This window comes from Schistocerca americana, chromosome 1, assembly GCF_021461395.2.
Source record: "Schistocerca americana isolate TAMUIC-IGC-003095 chromosome 1, iqSchAmer2.1, whole genome shotgun sequence".
In the NCBI taxonomy this organism is placed as follows: domain Eukaryota; kingdom Metazoa; phylum Arthropoda; class Insecta; order Orthoptera; family Acrididae; genus Schistocerca; species Schistocerca americana.
This window is the reverse complement of record NC_060119.1, coordinates 84,480,885-84,506,069: the sequence shown is the minus strand read 5'-3', so window position 1 is coordinate 84,506,069 and position 25,185 is coordinate 84,480,885. Positions and strand designations below refer to the sequence as shown.

General features: G+C 45.0%; 1 pseudogene; it reads left to right on the top strand.

The window, feature by feature from the left end:
* Positions 1-16,817: 16,817 nt before the first annotated feature.
* Positions 16,818-16,935, top strand: LOC124559028 (annotated as a pseudogene).
* Positions 16,936-25,185: the final 8,250 nt, after the last annotated feature.

Genomic DNA, 25,185 nt, shown 5'->3' with positions numbered 1-25,185 from the left:
GGTCTGCACGTCCAGCACGAACGCTGGTCCAACTGAGGCGCCAGGTGGTAATGGCATGGCAAGCCGTTCCACAGGACTACATCCAGCATCTCTACGATCGTCTCCATGGGAGAATAGCAGCCTGCATTGCTGCGAAAGGTGGATATACACTGTACTAGTGCCGACATTGTGCATGCTCTGTTGCCTGTGTCTATGTGCCTGTGGTTCTGTCAGTGTGATCATGTGATGTATCTGACCCCAGGAATGTGTCAATAAAGTTTCCCCTTCCTGGGACAATGAATTCACGGTGTTCTTATTTCAATTTCCAGGAGTGTAGAATAAAAGTTCCTGTAGTGATATTTCTGGAGAACAATACCTGTTGAGGTATAAGCCAATCGGTCCTCTCATTCCCATCTGTCTGTTACGTTGATGTAGACACCACAGGAGGTGCTGCATGTCTTTACTGTGCACTATGGCCCTTCTTCTCAGTGAATCAAGTACTGTTTCGAATAAAATTGGCTGCATACCAATTGCGTCACATGCATTGGTCACTGTAACTTCTGCGGATTCTCGGGTTTTGCGTACACCAATAGCTTTAAATGCCCTATAGCCAGAAATGCAATTGATTCAGGTCCAGTGAATGGGGAGACCATGTCATCGAACCTCCTCGACCAATCTATCGTCCATGAGGTATTGTTCCACGATCCGTAGAACACACTGTTATTGTCTTTCTGCAAGGCTAAAGTTCTGCAACAACACCGTTAATTCATCGTTCAGGAATCACTGATACACAGCATCTGTTAACCTGTTTGGTATACTGTATGGCCCTATAAGTCTGTCACTGATAATTGCTGCCCATACACTGCATACACTGATATTGAAGCGATCCGGATGTCTCACGTCCATGATTGCTCGAGGGATCGCTCCTGCCCACACGTTCGTAATGTAGTAATTTACTGTGCGATCACTTGTGAACCTCGACCCGTTTGTAAATAAAATGCCAAATCCAGGATGTGAACTGGGGCCCTTCTACGACCCATATCTCAACAGGTGCTGGTTTTCTGGCATACAGGATTTTTCCGTAAGAGCGTGCAAAAATGTAACAGGACACAGAGAATGCTCCACGGAAAAATTCGAAGTAGGGCTCGGAGAAGCCAGCTTAAGAAGATATGGAAGTAACCTTGTCTATCGCTTTGTCTAGCATTACTGTTTTCCAGCTTATTTACAGCTAACATGCGTACGAGTTTACACGTACTGTGCCGTTTATTTACATGTACTTTCTTTATTTCCTGCAAGGAAACTAGGAGGACGAGCCTGATTACTAGGAAATCATAATGCATTTTTTTTTACTTTACTAACCTGTAAGATGGCTCTGTTGTGTCATACGATAGTACGTGCTATGAATCAACGAAAGACGCACTCATTACTCAGCTCTATTTAGAAACGTACAGTACGAAATAATGCAGCACTATCGGCACTGTTTTGCGGAACTTACAAACATCCACCTTTGTGTATGGAGAATTACGTTGAAATGCTCTCGCTGCTGAAAGGCTGTGCACGGAACGATTTTCTAACGTGTATCATACGCCACGACGAGTGCTCGTTTCTCTCGATCGAGGATGCTCCCATGGTTCATTGGAAAGAAGAAACGAGGGACCTGTCAAGATGAGGACCAGTCGCTCATCCGATTTTGAAGAGGAGGCGCTGGAACGTGTTGCGAGTACTCCGCGAACAACAATTACACCCATATCACCCACAACGAGTCCATGCAATGCTTGTGGCTGACTTTCCACCAAGGGTAGAATGGTGTCAGTGGTTGCTCCAACAATGGATTGATCCACCAGATTGCCTCCAAGTCGTGCTGTTTGTTGACGAGGCCTCATTTTATTGTGATGGTATTTCGAACAGCAGGAATAGCCACGTCTGGGATGAGGAAAACCTTCAAGCTTCACACCATGAAGTACGTTTTCCGGTGAATATCTGGGCCGGCATTGTAGGCGACAACGTTCTTGGGGCACATCCTCAACCTGTACTTGAAGTTCGTGCAAAGAGTTCTACCTGAGTCGTCGGAGAATGTACCCTTGACTGTTCGTGCAAAGATGCGGTTACAACATCAAGGTGCACCGCCTCACTTCATTGTGGATGTCAGCAACGATCTCAATGCTGTATTTCCTGGTCGCTGGACTGGAAGGCAAAAATTAGAAATTTGTGGTAAGCTCCTGTGGGACCAAACTGCTGAGGTCATCGTCCCCTAGGCTTTGCACATTACTTATTATTATTATTATTATTGTTATTATGTAGTATTCTGCCTAGTGGCAGGTACGTGTCTTCGTACGGAGAATTTCTGATTCCACTGTTCCCTGTCTTCAGCTTCTTCCTTCAGTCTGTTGTATCTCCTTCCATCTTTCATGTCGTCCAGATGTTGAATTCTTCTTCTTCCTCGTCCTGCGTTTCCTCTGAGTTTCCCTCCGATGACATCATGTACGAGTCCCTCGTGTCTAAGTACATGTCCAGTTGGCCTTTCTCTGAAGAACTGTACGCAGAATACTTCTCTTCTCGTCTACTCTTCGCAGTACATCGTCATTTTTTATGCGATCTGTCCACTTGATCTTTTCCATTCTCTTCCAGCACCAGAATTCAAATCTCCCTAAGTATTTTTTTCTCCTTCTTTCTCATGGTCCATGTCTCTGCTCTATACAATGCAATGCTCCAAATGTAGCATTTTATCAGTTTTTTCCTCAATGCCAAACTCAACTTGCTGGTCAGCAGAGTCCTCTTCTTGTTGAAAGCAGCTTTGGCCATGGCGATTCTTGCTCGGATTTCGTTGGTGCAGTGGGCATCCTTTGTGATAAAACTTCCCAGGTACTTGAACTGATTGACATTTCCCAGTTCCCGATTGTCAACAGTTATCTACAAGTGTTTCTCACGTTTTGATATGCGCATCACTTTTGATTTTTCGATGTTGATTTCCATGCCGTATTTTCTTCCGGTTTCCACCAAATTGTTCATCATGTGTAGCAGCTGTCTCTGATTTCTGGCGAGCATAGATCGTCTGCATACTTGATGGGGTTGATGAGACGTCCTCCCTCTTTGAAGTTTCCGCATCCTTTCAGCGCTTCTCTCGCCAGCATTTCTCCATTTCTCCATACAGGTTGAAGAGACTCGGCGACAGACAACATCCTTGTCTCACTCCCCTTCCTATATCCACACTGTTCGTTTCTCCATAGTTCAGTCGTACCTTTACCCTTTGTCCCAGGTACAAGTTCCTTATAAGTCTCCGATCTCTCCAGATGATTCTACTTAATCTACTACTTAATCTAACTTAAACTAACTTACTCTAAGGACAACACCAACACCCATGCCTGAGGGAGGGCTCGAACCTCCGACGGCGGTAGCCGCACGGACCGTGGCAAGGCGTCCTAGACCGCGCGGCTACCCCGCGCGGCAATTGGAAGGGGAGGTCCTGTTCCATGGCCTGATGTGATTCTCCTTGATTATTTCCTTTGGGGATATCTAAAGACACTTGTGTATGCGACCCCAGTAGATAGGGAGATAGAATTAGTTGCCAGAATTGTAGCTGCCTGTGACGTAATTCCAAACACACCAGGGGAATTTGTCAGGGTGCGTCAGAATATTATTCGCCGATGTCATGCCTGCATTGAGGTTGATGGCCGTAAGTTTCGGCACTTTCATAAAGTGCAGGACAAATGTTTCGTTTATTGTGTCAGCGATGGTATTTGCAGTTAACTGTAACTAATGCGAATAAAAAAGTACACAGGTTCCCTATCTCAAATTGTTCATTGGACAAATTCCTCCATGTCCTGTTAAATTTTTGCTCGCTCTTACGAAGGAAAACACCTCGTATCATTATAGGAAATTTTGACGAATACTACCTAATGTTACACATTTCTATAAACACCCTGCATAAAGGCTTAAAGCAAAATGATGTTTAAAGCAGGGGAATGGGGGTTCACGAGTGCCCTGGACGTCCTGTCCCGTCTCGGACTAGCGCGCGGCAGCCACGTGGGAGGACACTTTTTCGTGGCGACCCCGGCACGTCCCTGGTGACCCCAGGCGGCAGGCCGACTCTGGGCCGGAATGTAGCGAAAGCTGCTGGCGGGTCTGCGCGCGGCCGGTCGTTGACTGCGGCGTGTGGCGGCCGCCGGCTAACGGTGAGCAACGAGCGGGAGGCAGCAGGCAGAGGCAGCAGGCAGAGGCAGCCGCCTAATGAATGCGCCTGGGCCCGCCTGGCGCCACCTGCCGTTACGTCCGCGCCGGGCGCCAACACCTCTCCACCTGTTCCACTGTGCGAGGCTGCGATGCGTCAGAGGGCGCTAAGCTGCCGTACGGTACGCGACGCACTCGCGATACGACGCGGAAGCAACTCGCTTCTGAGGAGCGCATATAAAAGTAGGTGACCTGACTGGTTCACAATGGGACTGTTGATACTTTTAAAAGTATAATCCGATATATCGATATTTAAAAAATATCGTTATCGTACCTCGATATACCGAGAAAATGTATCGATATGTAGACGGGAAACTTACACTACTGGCCCTTAAAATTGCTACACCAAGAAGGAATGCAGATGATAAACGGGTACTCATTGGACAAATATATTATGCTAAAACTGACATGTGATTACATTTTCACGCAATTTGGGTGCATAGATCCTGAGAAATCAGTAACCAAAACAACCACCTCTGGCCGTAATAACGGCCTTGATGCGCCTGGGCATTGTGTCAAACAGAGCTTGGATGGCGTGTACAGGTATAGCTGCCCACGCAGCTTCAACATGATACCACAGTTTATGATGAGCCAGTTGCTCGGCCACCATTGACCAGACGTTTTCAGTTGGTGAGAGATCTGGAGAATGTGCTGGCCAGGGCAGCAGTCGAACATTTTCTGTATCCAGAAAGGCCCGTACAGGACCTGCAACATGCAGTCGTGCATTATCGTCCTGAAATGTAGGGTTTCGCAGGGATCGAATGAAGGGTAGAGCCACGGGTCGTAACACATCTGAAATATAACGTCCGCTGTTCAAAGTGCCGTCAATGCGAACAAGAAGTGACCGAGATGTGTAACCAATAGCACCTCATACCATCACACCAGGTGATACGCCAGTAATGCGATGACGAATACACGCTTCGAATGTGCGTTCACCGCGATGTCGCCGAACACGGATGCGACCATCATGATGCTGTAAACAGAACCTTGATTCATCCGAAAAAATGACGTTTTGCATTTCGTGCACCCAGGTTCGTCGTTGAGTACACCATCGCAGGCGCTCCTGTCTGTGATGCAGCGTCAAGGGTAACCGCAGCCATGGTCTCCGAGCTGATAGTCCATGCTGCTGCAAACGTCGTCGAACTGTTCGTGCAGATGGTTGTCGTCTTGCAAACGTCCCCATCTGTTGACTCAGGAATCGAGACGTAGCTGTACGATCAGTTACAGCCATGCGGATAAGATGCCTGTCATCTCGACTGCTAGTGATACGAGGCCGATGGGATCCAGCTCGGCGTTCCGTATTACCCTCCTGAACCCACCGATTCCATATTCTGCTAACAGTTTTTGGATCTCGACCAACGCGAGCAGCAACGTTGCGATACGATAAACTGCAATCGCGATATGGTACAGTAGTGTATCACCGTCTGGCTATAAAAATCAAAGTCGGAAACGTGATGGTACGCATTTCTCCTCCTTACACGAGACATCACAACAACGTTTCACCAGACAACGCCGGTGAACTGCTGTTTGTGTATGAGAAATCGGTTGGAAACTTTCCTTTCCTTTCCTCATGTTAGCACGTTGTAGGTGTCGCCACCGGCGCCAACCTTGTGTGAATGTTCTGAAAAGCTAATCACAGCATCTTCTTCCTGTCAGTTAAATTTCGCGTCTGTAGCACGTCGTCTTCGTGGTGTAGCAATTTTAATGGCCAGTAGTGTATCACCATCTGGCCTATAAAAATATCGACTGGACATTGTAAATATACTGCTGGTTTTAGAGCTGTCTATTTAAGTTTTGATTTACTACTAGATATTTTCTTCATCAACAAACTAGCAGCCTGCCTAACCCCTTGGAGCAACACTTGAAAAGAAAGCGACACGCGTTCACGCTTGCCAATAACCATTTCGCTAACAGTGGTAACTGCATTTGAGTGGCATAATAAAAGGTGTCTGACGGGTCCGTCGTTCCGTTTCCTCACATATCGCAAGTGTCCGAACACTTAGCGAACTGGCAGTTGTAGCGACAAAATTGCATGGTGAAGTTAAATGTTTCAGTTTCAGTTAGTAGCGGCGAGCACCGCTTGCGTCAGCATTTCCCCTCAAATGTCTCTGCCCACAGCAAAGACCAGTCTTGTCATTTAGATTTTTGTTCATCCTTTTCAGAAAATGTTTTTTAAGAATGCAGATGTGAAGAAGTAGCGTTAAAAATTCTTTTCTAACTCAAATGATGAGCTATTTATTCACGTCGGAAATCTTGATATTCCATTCACGCCCCCCCCCCCCCCGTTACAATCTTACTTCTTCTTTGTGCCGCCTACACTTGCTTCACACACTCAAAGAGAAAGACTGGGCGTGATGAAAGCTGAGAAAGTAGTAAAACCAATTCACACAGTGAAAGTAAAACTACGTTCTACTACAAGTTCAAAAGAACGAGTATTTACCGAAAACTGCGAAAAAATGTGTAAAAAGATAAAAATATCGGTACTTGATAATGTCATGTTTATATCGATATATCAATACATTCAGGAGAAGTATGTCCTCGATGTATATCGATATTTTCTGTAACACACACTGATATATCGATATATTCACATTGGGACGCCAGTGATACGACATCGACACGTATCTTTACGGTGTCACCCTGCTTGCCCCACTCATCTGTATCGTACGATACAAATTCAGTGTCAGCGTAAGTGCCTCGAAAAGAAATTGTTTTATCTCCAATAATAATGGAAGCTGAGGAATTAATTAAAACGTCTTGTTTTATGAAATTGTTTTTTATAAAAGAAGCAAAGCTACATCAATCTCTCTACTTCGTTCCTCAGTAAACCTTTTACTTTTCGCGGGAAGACAGAAACCACTTACTTTCTCATTCGATTGAAGAATACTATTCGGGGAAAAATTGTTTTTTTTCACATCTTATAATTCCACAACACAGCTTGATAGTGGACTTTTTTTCTTTTTCACTATTGCCCTTAGTTACTGTGATACTTACAAATAAGTAAACTGCAGTGCATAATTTGTAACTACATCTACATACATACTTCGCAAGCTACCGTACGGTGCGTGGTGGAGGATACAGGGTACGGTTTACCAGAACTAGTCATATCCTTTCCTGTTCCACTCGCAAATAAAGCGAGGGAAAACTGATTTCTATATGCTTCCGTATGAGCCCTAATTTCTCTTATCTTTTCTTCGTGGTCCCTACGCGCAATGTATGTCAGCGGCAGTAGGACCGTTCTGCAGTCAGCTGCAAATTCCGGTTCTCTCAGCAGTGTTCTTCGAAATGAATGTCTTCTCCAAGCGTTACCACTTGAGCTGCCAAAGCATATTTGTAATACTTCAATGCTGATCGAAATTATCGGTAACAAATCCAGGAGCTCGCCTCTGAATTGCTCCGATACCTCCTTTCAGTCCGACCTAGTGCGAGTCCCAGACACTCGAGCAGTATTCAAGAATAGGTCGTACTAGCGTCCTATATACGATCTCCTTCCCAGATGAACCACACTTTCATAAAACTTTCCCAATAAACAGAAGTCGACCTTCGCCTTCGCTTCCACAATCTCCACATACACGTTCTGTGGAATAGCTAAACAACAATTCAAGCTAATCACATTAATGGTTTTTATTACAATAGATTGACAACACTTTACTTTGATTTACAACAACGTGTCTCAAGCAGTTGGCGACATGCGAACAATCAGTGTCCTTCGTTATACACAATGTCCATGCAAGTGATTGATACGTATCACACAAATTCATAAGTCACTGCTATCGTTAATATCACTGCGGCTCTTCTATTGCGCGTCTTCTACTGCCCGGCCGCAGCTAGGCAGCGCGTCGCTTTTATTATTTTCGTGTAGAGGCCACCCATGTCGTGGTGACGTCCTAGTCAACGTGCTATTGGCTGACGTCGTATCACAGTCCTCTCTGCTGTATCGTTCTTGACCTTTGTGCCGGTGCTTGTCATTACGCCGGAACTCCTTCCATTTCATATGACGTCGCAACGTTACCCCCAGATATTTAAACGACATGAATGCCGTGTTCGAACATTAAGTGTTTGTCTTTCCTACTCATCCGCATTAACTTACGCTTTTCTACATTAAGAGCCATCTGCCATTCATCATTGTCTAGGACATCCTCTCTCAACCTACAGTCACTTATCTTCGACACCTTCCCGTACGCCACAGTATCATCAGCGAACAAGTGCAGATGATTGCTGCCCACCTTGTCTCACAGGTCATTTATGTATATGGAAAATGGGGCATTTTCAACGACATTCGCACACGTTCACGATTTCTCTTATATTAATTAGTAGCTTCTCAGCAGGAAAAGTAGCAAATCGAAAATTTGTGTCTTGCTTTGTGAGAGTAGTTGATACTATTTCCTCCAAAAAGTGAAACCAGTCTGGAGTCATTCTCAGAATTCGTGCTGAGAGACGTTCACCATGTCATTCATGTCGATCTCATTACCACTATCGTCTCGTTCGCTCATTCTGTTTCTTTTTGGGATGATCACTCATTCCTTGTTCCATCTCCACCGTTCTTTATTCAGTTCCAGTTCTGTTCGCTCATTGCATTCGCCTGTTCTTGTTCAGTTTCAAACTATTCTCGAAGTCTCGACTTCTAGTTATCTGAATACGCTATTCAGCGACCACGACCGGTATTTTATAGTTTTATGATATACAGGATAATTCAGTTGGCCCTACCCATCGATTTTATAGACCCTGCAAGACCTTCAAATACCACACACACTACTTTCATATTATCTCGCTTACTTCACGCAAGCTATTAGTTCTACAGAAAAAAATGTAAATGATATTTTTGTAGGAAATTTAATGTAGTTACATTGTGTACTGGTATAAATTTTCGCTAGAGGCCACAATTTTCGAATTATTAAAGAAAAAGTATTTTTTTCTTGATTAACTCGAAAATTGTGGCGTCCAGCGTAAGCATATCCTAGTACAAAATTTAACTGCATTAAATTTCCTACAAAAAAGGTCATGTTGTTATTTTCTGTAAGACTAATAGTTTGCATGTAGTGAGCGAGAGAACATGAAACTCTCGCGCATGGTGTTTGAAGGTATTGCGGGTTGCATAAACCCAATAAGTAGGGGTAGCCGATTCTTCCTGTACGCTAAAGTTAAGAAGACCTTATTCGGTGGAACTCGTTTTTTGAAATGCTAGTGTATGTTGTTAGAAACAAAGTGCCTATCATTTACGCTTAAGCTTTCACAGATAATATCAGTGGCAATGTTGAAGATTTTGTAGGGATAGTTACAACAGATCCTCTACCACTTTATCTTTCCAGCTGGTAAATCACAGCTGGCATTCCTTTGAAGAGACTAAAGGGCTGTCGGACTATATGGAGTGCATTCTGATCTTTATCATTCACTCAAGTCGCCAATCTTATTTAATTCGAATTCCTTAAATGTCTAATCCTACTTGAGTCTGTCGTACGTACAGTATACGCCTGACAAGGCCACCGCACGGACTGGTGCTCTTCTATCGTACGTATGGAATTTGAAGCTCAGGGCCCAGACACCAATTTCCTAAAGTAGCACGGCTTAGGTGTCGAAAAACTGATATAGTGGATTTAAAGAGTGGAACATTTCCGAGTTATGTTAATAGAAAAAAAGCAGAATGTGCCGCGCAGAAGTTTTTTATCTGTAAGATCATTGCTCGGATCTCAATAGTACTTATGTTCTTTTGTATTTTTATTTATATTTCAGTTGCAGTAAATGGAAATGACTGTTAAAACATACTGAATCGCAACTTCTAACAAGAAAAAATGTCTTCTAATTTTTAATTACTGGTCGTATGAATATAAATAAGTGTTTCATATATGCTGGAAGTATTACATAATAAGATAAAAAAGGGAATAGCGAACGAGTAAAAACGAATAGGTCCCAAAAAGGACTGATCATCAGTGAACTAGTTCCCAGAGATGGACGAAGTTGCTGATCTCTACTTTTAACTTCGAACTGTCGAGAGTCGACTGCACGCAAGCAACGTTATCTTAGGAGTGAATGAGTCGGATGGAAACTTAACAGTTGTGAACCCTACCTACACGACGTGGCTCAAGTAGCGGCTGGCGCTTCGTTGCAGGACAAGCCTTCAATTTTCTTTCCCCCTCCTATCTTGAGCAGTGGTTTGCATTCCGGTCCGGCTAGGGTCCATTGAGCACACGGGCAGGCACCGGTATCGCACCGTGTAACCGGACGGGACCGTCGCCTGGCGAATGCGGTATGCATCGCAGGCAGCCAGCAGGGGCAGGGGCAGGCGCGGCTACTGGCTCCTCAGCTCCGGGAGGCGGGCCGCGCTATCGGAGCGCAGGTGCGCGCCCGGCATCAGTATGCAGGGGCGGCGGCGGGCAAAGTGAAAACTCCAGCCAGGCGCTGCTGCGCCCCCGTAAACAGCTGCCCGCGGCCCTGGGGAGGGTGCAGTGTCCTCTTACAGAGTCCGCGGACCGCACTGCTTAGAGCATCCGGCTAGTATTCTCGCTCGCTAAACCTTTCTCAAGACAGGAAACTATTTTTAGGAATACTACGAGGTGCACTCAAGTTCTAAGGCCTCCGATTTTTTCTCTAATTAACTACTCACGCGAAATCGATGAAACTGGCGTTACTTCTCGACGTAAACGCCCTGCAGACGTACACAGTTTTCACAACGCTGACGCCATGATTCCATGGCAGCGGAGAAGGCTTCTTTAGGAGTCTGTTTTGACCACTGGAAAATCGATGAGGCAATAGCAGCACGGCTGGTGAATGTGAGGCCACGGAGAGTATCTTTCATTGTTGGAAAAAGCCAAAAGTCACTAGGAGCCAGGTCAGGTGAGTAGGGAGCATGAGGAATCACTTCAAAGTTGTTATCACGAAGAAACTGTTGTGTAACGTTAGCTCGATGTGTGGGTGCGTTGTCTTGGTGAAACAGCACACGCGCAGCCCTTCCCGGACGTTTTTGTTGCAGTGCAGGAAGGAATTTGTTCTTCAAAACATTTTCGTAGGATGCACCTGTTACCGTAGTGCCCTTTGGAACGCAATGGGTAAGGATTACGCCCTCGCTGTCCCAGAACATGGACACCATCATTTTTTCAGCACTGGCGGTTACCCGAAATTTTTCTGGTGGCGGTGAATCTGTGTGCTTCCATTGAGCTGACTGGCGCTTTGTTACTGGATTGAAAAATGGCATCCACGTCTCATCCATTGTCACAACCGACGAAAAGGAAGTCCCATTCATGCTGTCGTTGCGCGTCAACATTGCTTGGCAACATGCCACATGGGCAGCCATGTGGTCGTCCGTCAGCATTCGTGGCACCCACCTGGATGACACTTTTCTCATTTTCAGGTCGCCATGCAGGATTGTGTGCACAGAACCCACAGAAATGCCAACTCTGGACGCGATCTGTTCAACAGTCATTCGGCGATCCCCCAAAACAATTCTCTCCACTTTCTCGATCATGTCGTCAGACCGGCTTGTGCGAGCCCGAGGTTGTTTCGGTTTGTTGTCACACGATGTTCTGCCTTCATTAAACTGTCGCACCCACGAACGCACTTTCGACACATCCATAACTCCATCGCCACATGTCTCCTTCAACTGTCGATGAATTTCAATTGGTTTCACACCACGAAAATTCAGAAAACGAATGAGTGCACGCTGTTCAAGTAAGGAAAACGTCGCTATTTTAAGTATTTAAAACAGTTCTCATTCTCGCCGCTGCCGGTAAAATTCCATCTGCCGTACGCTGCTGCCATCTCTGGGACGTATTGGCAATGAACGCGGCCTCATTTTAAAACAATGCGCATGTTTCTATCTCTTTCCAGTCCGGAGAAAAAAAATCGGAGGCCTTAGAACTTGAATGCACCTCGTACAAGTAGAAGTGACTGACAAATCCTGATGAACTGCCCGACCGGGTTTGGAATACGCGAGATACTGGTCAGCCAAGTTGGATTTTCTCTCACTGATTTACAAGACGAAGTGAATCTCGAGAGCCTAGTTACGGGAAGCTTAAACATAATCACAGGGTTGAGACGAGGAGATGGTACGCCAGCGGTAACGTACAATCTGTTGCTCGAAAAGATAACGGCGGAAGCTTTCCATAATAATTTAGAACGGTGACAAAATCATTTACCTCGCGTTTCCCGACGACGTGGCCATATTGTCAAGACGCAAGGAAGAACAGATACGGATGAACAACAACACGGGGGCAGTAGTGAGCAATGTCGGTCCCCTGGTGAATGAGCCGATGACCGAGATTCGGGTGATGAGCAGGCCTCATGCATTTTCAAGACGCCCAATCCAGCCACTGGTAGTTGGAACCAAATCCTACAATACGGTTCGTAAAAATCTAATAAAAACAGCCTCGATCGCGTTTTGAGATTTTAATTCGTTAGCAACCGGTTTCGGCCCTTTCCTCAGACCACCTTCAGGCATTTCCCCGTCATTATGGTAGCTGGTGGCGGCAGACGGAGCGAGATCCTAGAGGTAAGGATGTCTGATTACGAAAGGTTGGAAACGGAAATTGGCCGGGACCTTTCCGAAGGAACCGTATCAGTATTTGCCTAGAAGGATTTTGTGAAATCGCAGAAAAGATAAATCTGGATGGCCGCGTGGAGATCTGAACCGTCATCCACCAGAACACGGGTCCAGTGTGCTAACCACTGCAACACCTCGTCACAATTGTGATTTGTTTGAGAAGAACAATACAAACATTGTACTCTGATGAGATCCAAATAGCTTGTTTGTGCACGTCAGGTCACTAGGATGAATAAACACTGCTGACGTTCGAAGTCCATGGAGTTTACTCCCCGCGATAGAAGACCGCTAGATAAAAAAAAGTGGAGAGATGGAATCCATGAGAATTTCCGCCACATCGCCATAGAGGGTGACTGACGGCGGACATCAGGAAATAGAATAAAACGAAAGAGGAGCTTTGTAGCCGCACGTGTACCGTTGAGCTTGATCACGTAAATTATGTATAACACGGAAAGGTTACATAGCATGAGGTGTAGGTAATTCAGGAGGCTGACTTCGCATCATTGGCTGAATACCTGGAAGAAGCAGTCAATCTAGAAAGGAGAATGCTTAAAAATACATGTGCGTCCTGCCTTATGTGCTCTTATGTGTGGAACCACACCAAATACATCTCACAGGGTCTGTTGAACGTATGCACGAGTAATCACAGGTTTGTATGACTTACGGAAGAGCGTCGTGGAATACGAATACATGAACTGACAGACGCTTGAACATAAACAATAATTATCCCGTGAAAGCCTAGAGAATTTCCTCCTCGCAGCTTCCATTTCTGACAGAATACGACATAAACCTCTAAAGCATTTTTCACACTGCATTTCAATCATGTTCTGAGAAAGAAGAATGTGTTGTAAGTCAAATGGTTCCCAAAAGAACTGCTGAAGTCGAGATATGTCGGACAGGCGTACTTATCTGTGGATATATCTGTTGTCAATGTATTCTCTGCATACATGAACGTAAGGCGGACACTACACATATTACGCGCACGCTGCTTGATTTGCCTCCGGAATTCCATAATTGGTTGATTGCATGTCTGAAGATGTACTCGAAGTTATGAAACTTTTAAAATAGCAAAAATGGAGGCAACTGGCTGGAGCAAATCAGACATCTGTTACTAATAAATACAGTCTGAAATTAAGACAATCCATGACAGATAAAAAATAAAAAACACTGAGACACTAGAAAGAAAGACCCTCGGAAAATTTTAGGACAAAAATTCGAATATAAAATTGGGGGAAAACAAATCGCATGACATCTGCCACTTTAAGAAAAACACCATAGACACCATCAGAAAACTTCGTTTACAGTTTTACGCTCGCCTGTACACCGTGGAATTGAAAAAAAAGAGGTTCAAAACAGTATTATAAACTTTGCGTTGTGACTGGAAAAACATAGCGAAATACTAACAGATAGAACGAAATTTAGAAACTTGATTCGGAAACACGAATTTGCTAAGAAGCTTACGCATCGAAATTCCGGATTGACAGAAGAACGTATAAAAGAACAGTGCTAACGCCGAAGAATTCCAGATGCCAAGACGGGATCATAGAAAAATAAATGTCTGTGTGCTTAATTTAGAAAGTGGAAACGCGATGCCTAAATCTACATCTACATGACTACTCTTCTCGTCACATTTAAGTGTTTGGCAATGGGTTCATTCTCGATTGTTCAACTCTCAAAGAGGTGGTGGAGAAAAAGAACACGTGGAACTTTCCATACGAGCTCTGATTCCCCCCTTTTTTTTAGAGAGTCGTTTCCCCTTACGTAAGTGGGAATCATCAACATATTTCCGCATTCAGCTGGGAAAGTTTTGATCGAAATTTAGTGAAAAGGTCTCTACGCAACGGCAAACGCCTTTGTTTTAATGATTGTCATTCCAACTCTCTCCAATATTTCGGGTTAATACAAACCAAGTTGCTCTTCTTTGAACTTTTTAGATCTCCTCCGTCAGTACTATCTGGTAGGGATCCCATTACGCGCAGCAGTACTCCAGAAGAGGACAGACAAACTTAGTAATTTTGTTGCATCTTCTAAGCGCTCGACCAGTAAAAGGGACTCATTTTTTTCTCTCCATCCCAATAACATTTTTATGTGGTTGTTCGAATTTAAGTTGTTGGTAATTGTAATGTCTAGATCTTTAGCATAGTGGTTAACTTTCAAATTTGCGTGATTTATCGCGTAACGGAAATTTAATGCAACTTTCAGTGCTCATGTGGAGGACCATACACTTTTTATTATTTAGTGTTAACGTCCACTCTTCGTACCATGTAGCTATGTTTTCTAAATCACTTTCTAACTAGTTTTGATCTCCTGAAGACCTTACAGGATGGCAGACGACAGCACCATCTGCTAACAGTTTAAGAGGGCTTGTCAGATTGTCTCCTACATTGTTTGTATAGACTAGGAATAGCAGAGGGTTTATAACACCTCTTCGGAGAACCCCAGATATCAGTTCTATTTCACAGATGATTTGCTGCCAGTTGTTACTAAAAGAGGCCTTCCTGACAGGAAATTATCAGTCCAGCAGCAACTGTGTAGATACTAGACGTTTGAAATGACGTAAATAAAGACGTCACTGGATAGTAGATGACAGGAACCAAGTGATTTGGAGGGAATCACACTATACCATGTCGCAATCCAAAGGAAGTACTTAGGTTTGGCGAATGCCGGGAGAACGTTACCTCCATCGTGCGTAGCGCCAACAGTGAAGTACAGAGGATGTGGAGTTATAGTATGGGGGTGTTTTTCGTTGTTTGACTGCGGTCCCCTTATTGTGCTTAAGACAATGCTAAATGCGGAAGGATATGAACACATTTCACAGAATTTGATGCTGCGCACAGTAGAGGAACAGTTGGGAGACGATGGCTGTTTCTTTCAGCTGGACAATGCTCCGTGTCATAAAGTAGTATTTGTGAGGCAATAGTTTGTGGACAATAACATTCCTGAAATCAACTGCCGTGCCCAGAGATCCAATCTGAATCCAATGGAGCACCTGTGGGATGGGTTAGAGCGTCTACCTCGCTCCTGATCCCAGCGTCCAACGCCACTAACTTCGATGTGAGCTCTTCGGTGTCAAATGCGGACAGTTTACAGCTCGCGCAAGGGACGCATCTCCGTTAGGTGGCGGAAGTAGCGCGGAGTGGAGGATTCAAGAGTGCAGATACGAAGCGTCTCGTGGCTCTCGGTGTTCGCACGGGCAATTGAGACTGATAAATTTGTGCTGGTAGATTGCTCAGATAGCAGAGAGATATAATGGGCAACTCCATACACGATGAAATTTGTTATCCGTTTTGCTAGTGAACTTGCGTTGACTTGCTGCAGCGCGGTCTTTATAGTGAGAAGCGTGTTCGCCTACTGGCTTAGAGCCTGAGCTCTTGGCGCTGTGCGGAAGTAAGCATTCCAGTCTGCCGATTGCTTTGTGATCGTGCTGTTCTGTACCAGTCTCAGCCTGAAGACAGATGCACACAGGCGATGCTAGTCCTCTGTTTTGATATCAGCATGACGTCATGATGGGTGGTGAACCAATTTGCTGGTTTCATTTAAGTTATACGTCGTGGCTCCATTTTTCCTAGTATACGTCTGCCACTGGTTACTGTTATAGAACTAGAATTGTAACGTTTGCCCATTGGAGGAACATTTCAGTGGCACCTCTTGAGGGAGTTCTTTGTTTTTTTTTATATAATATGAGGAAACTGTATTCAGTTTAGCGTGATTAATTTTGCTTAAAGGTTTTATTCCTTTAATAACTGTTTTATTAAATGTTTGTTTCCTTTCTTAATATCTCGATGGTCAAACATATTCTCACTACTTAGACCAGGTTCAAAAGTTTTGTGAACTTGCGTAAGTTGGTTTGTATTGGACAGTCGTTCCTGTAGAGGTTTAAACAATGTTGCTGTCATCTTTCTTGTATCGTTTCAGTTAAATTCTTTTAAACTCTTTTAAGATCTCTTTTAAGTGTTTTGTCCTTTACTTATTTGCAAGAGAATTTGGTTTTAATTAATAAGGCTCGCTCGAGCATTGGAGTGACTTTTAATTGAGGACTCTGAAAGAAAGTTATTGTATTGGGTTGTTACAACTTGGAGGCAACGGCCTTCCCACAGCGGATACACCGGTTCCCATGAGATCACCGAAGTTAAGCGCTGTCGGGCGTGGTCGGCACTTGGATGGGTGACTATCCAGGCCGCCATGGGCTGTTGCCATTTTTCGGGGTGCACTTAGCCTCGTGATGCCAATTGAGGAGCTACTCGACCGAATAGTAGTGGCTTCGGTCAAGAATACCATCATAACGACCAGGAGAGCGGTGTGCTGACCCAATGCCCTCCTATCCGCATCCTCAACATGAGGATGACACGGCGGTCGGATGGTCCCGGTAGGCCACTCGTGGCCTGACGACGGAGTGTTACAACTCGGCTTGTCTGTTTTACAAAACTTGATGTTCTGAAAGAGTATTTTATGTTACGCGCACTAAGGCGGCTGCTGTGAGCATGAGGTTTGTATGGGGGCTGGATGCACCCGGTTTGGTGTAATCAAGATGGATCAGAATTTAATTTTGTCATATGACTGAATATTGCTTGATCATTATTTTTAATCTAGCGTTTGTAAAGAAGTGTCGATTTGTTAAACTAACAGCCCCTGGGTCATGGTCCTACTGCTCCTGTTTTTGAAAGGAGCCTGATCGCGTTACCCCCACCACCTAATGGTGAGGCATATGTTGCGCCCAATCAGTAAACTCCCTGCAATCCACACCAGTCCTCTCACTCCGGCTTCAGCTCGTGATGAAAAATTCGATGCGATTTCTCCGTAGGGATTCAAACACCTCATTGCCAGTGTCCCTAGCAGAATTCAAGATGTCGTAAAGCCAAAGGATGGTGACATCACATGTTATTGTCCACTATACGTGTTGAGATACTTCTGATCAAAAAAATATCTGCTTCGTGAGTGCACCTGACGTAACCACTGCACTATGACCTTCGGGATGTATTGGTACATTTATCTGGACATGACAGTAGCGTTGCATGACTGTTCCCCAGTAAGAACTCAGCAGCAGTGGCCTAGTAGCCAGTCCGGCATACACGCACAGTCTTGGCGAAGCGCACCGCCCCCTCTTCCCGCCAGCCACCCCCGGTTCACCACAGCCTCGGTCGCGTCGCCCACCTGCTTCGCCGCTTGCGCAGAGTCTGCTCGGCGCCGCAATTTCGCGGCCAAATTGGATCAAGAGGCGGCGGCAGGCGTCCGTCCGCGGCAGGTGGCAGCAGGGGCGTCGCCGGCCAATCTGCTGCCCGCGATTGGGTTCTGCGCCGCCGCTGCTGCCGCCTGGTGGACGCTCGGGGCGGTCAGGAGCGCTGCAGCCCGCTGGGCCTCCAACGGACGACGTGCCGAATCTCGTGGGCGGTGAGATCGACCGGTGTGCCAGTAATGCGCCGGTGTTTAGTAGCAGTTCAAAGCTTAATGCCGAACCAAAAAAGCTGCACGTGTGATATATCTAAGGGGGTTAACGCCTCTCTGTTACAGTAGCCTGTGGCAGGCCTGTTCACCGATCAGCTAGTGCGAGGTGGCTCGCGCCGACGGCTCAACAGTAAACAACTGACCGGCTGCGAGCGACTAATGGTACGTGTAGTAAAGGGACGGGCAATAGGCAACCGAGTAAGGCAGCTCTGCACCAGAAACTGTTGTCAACTAGTGAATTCTGCGGCCACTAATATTAGTTCTACGGAGATGCACTGCTTCACGGTGGCTAATTAATCCCTTCCGTGGCAAAATTATTTCATGAAACTGTTGCGTTGATGTGAAATGACAGTGAGGTAATGGAAATGCCGTGTGGCTAGGGCCTCCCATCGGGTAGACCGTTCGCCTGGTGCAAGGCTTTCGAGTTGACGCCACTTCGGCGACTTGCGTGACGATGGGGATGAAATGATAATGATGAGGACAACACCCAGTCCCTGAGTGGAGAAAATCTCCGACCCAGCCGGGAATCGAACCACGGCCGTTAGCTATGACACAACCTTCACGCTGACCACTCAGCTACTAGGGGCGGACGACAGTGAGATGAAACTTACTTTTCCTTTGAATGTAGAAGAGAAAATCATGAGGCAGCTAAGTATGAAACATGATACTTCTTACGACAGAAACATTGTAACGAACGTCGTTTTAGACCGAGGTTTAAATTGACATCAACTAGTATTTACTGACTATTTTACTTACTATTATTACAAAAACACTAAAACCCAGTATATCGTAGTTATATTGCTTTCCACTAAACAATCAATGTCTGGTACCACTTTCTGACCACTAGTAATTCGAAGGAGCGCTTTGAGTTGAAAACTGCCAGTGAGCTTCTATGGATAGATTTCTTTCTCTTCACTGCAGAAAAAAGTTGCTCACACAAATATTTAGGTGCAAACACTGACATAATCGTAGCTGGAAACTTGTAAAGTTGTGAAAATTAGTGTCGATGAAAAGCTTTATATCACTGATAAAAATGCGTGGTGTCTTTTCTTTCTGACATGTCCAAAACAAGAGATACCACGCAGAATCTGCAGTTGTGAAACATCATAATACGCGGAGTGAGTGGCGACGAGTGAAAATGTATACGAGACTGGGATTCGAACGCGGGATCTCCTGCTTACTAGGCAGGCATGTTTAGCACTGCGCCGTGCTGTACACGGCGTTGTCGCACCTGCACAGACTGTCTCGGCGCGCCTCAGGGCCAGTCGACATTCCCGTCGAGCGCCACTTATCCACCTGTCTCTTGACTCCAGGGTCGCTACTCCGAGATTCCCACAGGATATCGGACGTATTTGTGCAACCGCACTGAAGAAGGTGGATCCATTGCACAGCTAGGCTTATCAGCTATACGAGTGCACGATGTGTCTGTTCTTTCCGACGTGCCGAAAGAACAGGTACCACGCTTTCATATACCTGATATGCCTAGTTGGTCAATGGAACACCTTCTTCAGTGCTGATTCACAAATGCGTCTGATATCCTGTGGGAATCTCGGAGTAGTGAACATGGAGTCAACAGACAGACTACGGATAGCTGGCACTCAGTGGGGATGTGTATCAGCTGCGACGCATTCCGAGATAGTCCGCGCAGGTGCGACAACACCCTGTGTCTGAGGGCGCACTGCTAAACATGTCTGCCTAGTAAGTAGGAGATCCCGCGTTCGAATCCCGGTACGGCACACATTTTTACTCATCCCCGCTGGTTCCACGTATTGTCCCACTGCAGATGACAGCGGTGATTCCCTTCAATTTATATTTATACCTCTCTCCAACACTTGTTATGAACTTCATCACGCAGCTGACTGTCACACTGCAGATTTATAAACTCTAACTGTGGCTAGGCTCCCTGCAGTCACGTGTTATATATAAATATTGGTGTGTCTGACCTACCCTTTGAAGCTCCTAACCCGGTCATAATGTTGCTTTTCACTGATTCTAAAAGAGCTATTCCTCTCTTTAGTTACTCCACCATTAACTATATACGCCTGCGTTTAAAGTTACGACCAACTTAACACATGGTCACTTTAAAGACAGCGGGCATTTTCCACTTTCCCTGCGCTGCGAAATGACGTCTAGCCAGAGCACTTTTGCGCAGGCGCTCACCACACTCCCACCCAGGAGGCGAGCGTGAGTGCACGCGCTTGCCTAGGCCCTTCCTGAACAGGCCTGTTCTAGAACATAGTCTAAACTTAGACATTATGACGCTCTCGGAAGACAAGAAGTATCTCTCAAAGAGTCGATACAGATTCAGAGAAACTCACGCATATGAAACATTCGTGGCTTCATTTACACATTTACACGGAATGCGTCACATTCGAGCAGGTTGGTTCCGTGTTCTTAGATCTAGAGGTTCGATACTACCACGTCGTCGACCAACAGAGATAATGGTCGGACGGAGTACGTTCATGGATATTCCTCTGAACCGGTTAATTCTTGACTAATACAATCTATTGCTTTGGTCGAAACAAGTATATCATAAACTGAATGTGCATCCGAGGCACCAAAATAAACGGTAAAATGGTTCAAATGGCACTGAGCACTATGCGACTTAACTTCTGAAGTCATCAGTCCCCTAGAACTTAGGACTACTTAAACCTAAATAACCTAAAGACATCACAAACATCCATGCCCGAGGCAGGATTCCAATCTGCGACCGTAGCGGTCGCTCGGTTCCAGACTGAAGCGTCTAGAACCGCTCGGCCACTCCGGCCGGCAAAACGATAAATTTTAAATATCAACACAATTACGGAGTTTCCTACGATGGACACGTCGGCATTGGTGAGAATCCATTACGTTACACTGTACAAAAACGTTCAACACGCCCCGAAAGTAATATAGGGTTGTAGGATCCGTAATGTTCTCACTATACATAAATGATTTGTCAGTTAGTGACAACATCACTATCAGATTATTGTATCTCAGCTGTAACTTGTTGGTGTAGTAACAGTCCTTGCTATTACATAGTGTGCCTGATCATCACAGTAAAGGAAAAATGAGTTAATAGAACTTGGCGGTACTCTTCGCTAGACATACAAGCCAAGTCAACACAGTCTCAGTACGCGAATGTAATGCATATATTTGCGGTTGCGCTATTGATCAGAGTGAAAACCAATTTATTCTACGAGACATTCCGCGGAATGATGTTGGCTGTGACTGAGTTGTCAGTGGATACATATTATAAAAATGTAACTGTGTGTGTGTGTGTGTGTGTGTGTGTGTGTGTGTGTGTGTTCCACATCTCCTTTTAAACCACGGGGCCAATTTCAACCAAACTTGGTACACATATCCTCTATTGTCAAGCAACAATCGCTGTGTGGTTCAGGATATGACGTCGTAAACAATGAGAAGCGTGAAGAACTGCCGTATCATGCATGACGTTTAAACGTATAACTTCTGTGCTGTTTACTCAGCCCGCAATGAATTTCACAGACAGTATCCACATATACCACTAAATGTACCTACAAAAGTATATCGTGGTACCAACCAGAGTTCAGAACATATGGCATCATAAACACCTAGAGGCGTGGAAAGCTGACAAATTATGCACGAAATTGTAATTCATTTATTCGTTACTTGTAAGACACTCTTACAATCTTGTCAAATTACGGAGATGCCTGATACTGACAGCGTTTTTGGCAGCTCTGAATGGGGGAGCGCGAACAGCTGTTGACGAAAACGGTAATTGTCTATGGCCCTATGAAGAGGCGTTGCCATACAGACGCTTACAACATCGCGAGAGAAACGTACAGAAACTGTTCGGGATCATGTTTCTCATAAATTGTACTCATATATTTGTACATTATGCATATTTCTTTGGATGAATGCTCCACAAATTTCAAGTGCGTTTGCACGAATATTGGAAACGAAATTTTTTCGGTACTTTACTTTTCTTATTTTATTTTATTAAAACAAATAGTGATGCGCCTTTACACTTACGTTAATAATTAGAAAGACTGTTCTGTACATTACTTTCACTTAAATAACGAAAAAACCTAATGTACCTTACCAATCTGGTTCACATTAAACATTAGTCATACTGATACATAAAATTCGTTAAAATTTAACATTGCGAACATTTTTTCAAATGTCCTATCAAGGATAAAGACAAAACAATAGTCAAGACACAATCAGCATTACAACATATTTACTTTTACAAACGTTTATTTCAATATAACTTCCGCGATTAGTGGATTGCGCTACATAGAGGCTGAACCATCCGCTTGCAGATCATAATTTATCCTGTCTCTGGTACTGCCTCCTGTCGCGGTGTTCAGAGCCAAAACATTGTTACATACAAATAAACAGAAAAGGAGAATTTTAACTGACTTCTCACGCCCTTTCACACAAATATGTAAGCTAACATCAGTTTTATTCCACTTTAGTATATTATTTACAATATAACGATCCAAGACGTCCATTGGACATTCGTTCTCATTCGGATCGAAATGCACTGGAGGAAAGAAAGAACCATTACATTTGGCCTACTTATAAACGTATTATCCATGCCAAGGTGAAGTATACCTTGACAATATTAGTCACTTGGACCATCACGAGAAAAATGTAAAAAAATTGAACAAAATTTTTACTAGGTATAATGAATGGTAGCTCTTCTCAAATTTGAATTGATGTAAGGCAGTGTCCACACACAACAAATTAAATAAAATCTCATAACATCAGATACAGGATTAGTTGCGAATATCTTTAGCACATGATGTCGTGTAAACACACTTCCTGGCAAGAAAGTAGATCACACAGAAGACGTGGTCGGATGGTAGTGTCTCATACTTACAAACTGTCGGCGGACATGTAAATTATCAGAGACGCAGTTCCCTGTTTCAGGCAGAAAGCCACCAGTGTGCATTAGCGTTTTCTTACCAAGTGTTGTTGCTAGGCCTGGTGGTGTATACAAGCGGCGTGAACAGTGTTACATGTTGAGTTATTACTGTGAAGGACATGGAGACGCCGCCTACTCGTGTGAGACACCGTTATAACCACCAGTAAGCCCCTCTGTGGGCCACCATTTGGCCGGCTGTTCTAATCATGCTACATCATGATTTGGAGAGCATTGGCATGTGACTGTGGCCCGTACCTGGAGTGCATGGGATCGTGAGGGCAGACATTCTCGTCGTCAAGGTTTTGGTCGACCAGGACTGACAACCACAAGGTAGGATTGTCGTACTGTGCACCAAGCACATCGTAACCCCTTGAAAATCGCTGCTACCACCCGATAAGAAGTAATCGACTCTCTGAAACATCCTGTGTCATCCAACACGACTGACTGAAGCATAGCGCTGACGTGATTACTGAGCTGCCATCCCACAGACCCATCTGTAGGCTGCCATTATCACGCCAACACAAACCATTGCGTCTGGAGCGCGCCATTACGGGTAAGCACGGATTGCTGATGAATTGCGTCGCATTGTGTGCCGAGCTCACGTCGGAGCTGGTCTCATACATGTTCTGTCAGAGACAAATATATGGCTCTTGCTGGCCATGAGAGTACCCCAGCATCACGGACACAGTTCATCGAGACACATACCGTAAGTGGATGACCGCTGTGCTGTTAAAAAATGGCACCACAATACTGTCGCGAGAGAGGTAACACATGAGGACGCACGAGAATCGGATGCCCGTCATCTGATAGGATGGTGGTAAATGGAAATGAGCGTTTGGCGTCATTGGCGGAGGCACCTTACAGGGCAGGTCCAGTCGCTTTGGTGCAGGTCTTATTACATTCGACGCCACATTGGGCGACCTGCGCGCCGGATCGGGATGAAATGATGATGAAGACAACGCAACACTTCGTCCCTGAGCGGAGAAAATCCCCGACCCAGCCAGCCCGTAGGACGGCAATCAGTCACGCTGACCACTCAGCTATCTTTTTTATTCTTTTTTTCCATTTTGTTCGATATAGTTCGTTGCGATTGGTCTAGGCGGACGCCCCAAGTTGATCGTTGTTTCCTATACTCAGTATTTTTATTTTTTTTAATTTTTTACAGAGAGCAAGCAGCCCTCTGACCGAACACGCTGAGCTACAGTGCCGGCGTATCGGGCGGACATAGGATGGCAGTGACCTGTCGAGAGGTCCCGTTCTTCCAGTGTTCTGCAGCTTTACTGCTAGCGTCATAGGAGGCGGGGAGCGGGAGAGGAGGGGAAGACATCAGGTATTACCTCGACTCACGGCTGGCAGTAACTGAGGGAATTCTGACGGCGTATCGGTACGACACACAACTCCCCACGTCCTCATGTGTTACCTGTCTTGCGTCAGTATCGTGGTGCCATTTTTAACAGGATACCCGTTGTCCACACATGGCACGTTTCTCTATGAACTGTTTCCATCATGCTGAGGTACTCTGGTGGCCAGCAACACTCATAGATTTGTCGCTGATACAAAGTGTATGAGACTAGCTCCGACGTCAACTCGGCCCCAGTGTTACTATACTGGATATCAAGGTCCGTTTACCACAGTTGTGGTCCAGCTTGCTTCAGGACAGAAAACAACAGCTTTCTAAGACGTTTTCCAACCTAAATAATTTCATCCAGGCCATACTAGGTGGAAAATCGTACTAGGGCTGTTTATATAATATCGATACATCGATGTATAGATATATCTTCCGAAAGAGATGTATAGATGTATATAAATCGAAACTGCTGTACCGAGTGCTGATATTTCTATTTTATATCATATTTTTTTTTCTCAATTCTCGATAAATATTTGAAGCTGTTCTTTTGAAACTGTAGGAGAACATAACTTTACTTTCATTGTGTGGAGGAGTCTTAATACTTTCTGAGCTTTCATGACGTCGAGTCCTTCTCTTTGACTGTGTGAAGCAGGTAATAGATGGCACAAAGAATAAGTCCAATTGCACTGGGTGTGGCAGTGTGAATGGAACAACAAGATTTCCGAAGTGAAGAAATAGCGCACCAGTTGCGTCAAAAAACAGTTT